The 3,130-nt window shown below is 35.8% G+C and overlaps 1 non-coding gene across 1 annotated transcript; it reads left to right on the top strand.

Moving 5' to 3' along the window:
• The first annotated feature begins 714 nt into the window (after positions 1 to 714).
• LOC112738700 (small nucleolar RNA R71) lies at positions 715 to 822 on the top strand. The gene has a single exon (XR_003169645.1). It is a non-coding gene; the product is annotated as a small nucleolar RNA R71 (small nucleolar RNA).
• Positions 823 to 3,130: the final 2,308 nt, after the last annotated feature.

Here is a 3,130-nt window from a genome sequence, read left to right as displayed (position 1 = left end):
TTAGGAGAGTACTAGGAGGGAGTTTAGTAATTTTCTTACTCAGCTGACCCACTTGTGCCTCCAAATTTCTAATGGAGGACCTTGTTTCAGTCATGAAACTTTGAGTAGTTTTGATTAGATCAGAGACAATGGTTGCTAAGTCAGAGTGGCTGTGCTTAGAATTCTCTGTCTGTTGCTGAGAAGGTGATGGAAAAGGCTTGCTATTGCTAAACCTGTTTCTTCCACCATTATTGTTGTTGAAACCTTGTTGAGGTCTCTGTTGATCCTTCCATGAGAGATTTGGATGATTTCTCCATGAAGGGTTATAGGTGTTTCCATAGGGTTCTCCCATGTAATTCACCTCTTCCATTGCTGGGTTCTCAGGATCATAAGCTTCTTCTTCAGAGGAAGCTTCCTTAGTACTGCCTGTTGCTGCTTGCATTCCAGACAGACTCTGAGAAATCATATTGATTTGTTGGGTCAATATTTTATTCTGAGCCAATATGGCATTCAGAGTATCAATCTCAAGAACTCCTTTTTCTGAGCTATCCCATTATTCACATGATTCCTTTCAGAAGTGTACATGAATTGGTTATTTGCAACCATTTCAATGAGTTCCTGAGCTTCTGCAGGCGTCTTCTTCAGATGAAGAGATCCTCCAGCAGAGTTATCCAATGACATCTTGGATAGTTCAGACAGACCATCATAGAAAATACCTATGATGCTCCATTCAGAAAGCATGTCAGAAGGACATCTTCTGATCAATTGCTTGTATCTTTCCCAAGCTTCATAGAGGGATTCACCTTCCTTCTGTCTGAAGGTTTGGACTTCCACTCTAAGCTTGCTCAATTTTTGAGGTGGAAAGAACTTTGCCAAGAAGGCATTAACTAGCTTTTCCCAAGAGTTCAAGCTTTCTTTAGGTTGTGAATCCAACCATGTCCTAGCTCTGTCTCTTACAGCAAAAGGAAAAAGCATAAGTCTGTAGACTTCAGGGTCAACCCCATTGGTCTTGACAGTGTCACAGATTTGCAAGAATTCAGCTAAGAACTGATGAGGATCTTCCAATGGAAGTCTATGAAACTTGCAATTCTGTTGCATTAGAGAAACTAATTGAGGCTTAAGCTCAAAGTTATTTGCTCCAATGGCAGGGATTGAGATGCTTCTCCCATAGAAGTCGGGAGTAGGTACAGTAAAGTCACCAAGCACCTTCCTTGCATCGTTGGCATTGTTGTTTTCGGCTGCCATGGTGTCTTCTTCCTTGAAGAGCTCTGTTAGGCCCTCTAAAGAGAATTGTGTTTTAGCTTCTCTTCAAGGTCCTTTCAGGTTCAGGATCAGCTTGAACAAGTATGCCTTTATCTTTGCTTCTGCTCATATGAAAGAGAAGAGAACAAGAAAGTAGGGAATCCTCTATGTCATAGTATAGAGATTCCTTGAGGTGTCAGAGGAAAAGAAGAATAGAAGGAGGAGGTAGATGGAAGAGAATTCGAACATATAAAGAAGGAGGGAGTTCGAATTATACCTTGAGGAGGAGTGTTAGTCCTTTAAATAGAAGGATGTGAGAAGAGGGGAAGAATTTTCGAAAATAAATTAAAAAGATTTTGAAATAATAAAAAGAAATTTGAAAATTTGATTGAGATTTTTGAAAATTAAGATTGGGAAAGAAATTAAGTGATTTTTGAAAAGATTTTGAAATTAGAAATTAAAAAGATATGATTGAAAATTAATTTTGAAAAATATGTGATTGAAAAGATATGATTGAGAAGATATGATTGAAAATCAGACTAAAAAGAGAAAGTTTTAAAATTAAAGTTGATTACTTGACTAACAAGAAATTAGAAGATATGATTCTAGAATTAAAACTTTTGATCCTTTCTTAATAGGCAAGTAACAACTAGAAAATTTTGAAGTAAATCATTAATTATAACAAGGATTTTCGAAAATTATAAAAAAAAAATGGAAAGAAATTGATTTTGAAGAGATATGATTGAAAAGATATGATTTGAAAAAGATTTGATTTTGAAAAATTATGAAGATTTGAAAAAAATTTGAATTAAAAACAAAATCTTCCCTCTAGTGTCCTTCTGGCGTTAAACGCCCAGAATGGCATCCATTCTGGCGTTTAACACCCAAAATGCTACCCTTTTGGGCGTTAAACGCCCAGCCAGATACCCTGGCTGGCGTTTAAACGCCATTTTTCCTTCTTCACTGGGAGTTTTGAACGCCTAGTTTTTTCTGTTTGATTCCTCTGCTGAATGTTCTGAATCTTCAATTCTCTGTATTATTGACTTGAAAAGACACAATTTTGAAAATATTTTTGAATCTTTAATGATGATAAATAACAAAAAATGCAACTAAGATCAAATGAACAATGCATGCAAGACACCAAACTTAGAAATTTTGTATTAGAGGCTCTAACAAATTGAGAATGCATAAGAAAAACAACAAAACACACAAAACAAGAGAATTTAAAGATCAGAGCACTGAAATCATCAAGAACAACTTGAAGATCAATGAAGAACATAATGCATATATTCGAAAAATGCAAGAAGAATAAAAACATGCAATTGACACCAAACTTAAAAATTGATACTAGACTCAAACAGGAAACATAAAATATTTTTGATTTTTTTGGTTTTATAAATTTTTTTTTGTGATTTTCGAAACTTAGATAGAAAAGAAAATAAAGAGAATCAAAACTTTTAAGAATTCCAGGAATCATGCAATGTTAGTCTAAAGTTTCAGTCTAAAAAGATTAGACATGGTTGGCCAAGCTTCAGTAGGACATTACATTCAGCAGCTAAATTGATGAGAATCAATCAGCTTTTGTGATGATAAGAACATCACCTTGAAACTCTAGAATTCATTCTTAAAAATTCTGAAAAATAAAAAGAAAAGTACGTAATCTAAGCAACAAGATGAACCGTCAGTTGTCCAAACTCGAACAATCCTCGGCAACGGTGCCAAAAACTTGGTGCACGAAATTGTGATCATCAACAATGGCGCCAAAGACTTGGAGCTCTCAAACGTGAATCACACTTTGTCACAATTCCGCACAACTAACCAGCAAGTGCACTGGGTCGTCCAAGTAATACCTTACGTGAGTAAGGGTCGATCCCACGGAGACTGTCGGCTTGAAGCAAGCTATGGTCAC

Source organism: Arachis hypogaea, chromosome 13 (assembly GCF_003086295.3).
Source record: "Arachis hypogaea cultivar Tifrunner chromosome 13, arahy.Tifrunner.gnm2.J5K5, whole genome shotgun sequence".
Classification (NCBI taxonomy): domain Eukaryota; kingdom Viridiplantae; phylum Streptophyta; class Magnoliopsida; order Fabales; family Fabaceae; genus Arachis; species Arachis hypogaea.
The sequence above is the reverse complement of the archived record's forward strand: the minus strand, read 5'-3'. Positions and strand labels throughout refer to the sequence as shown.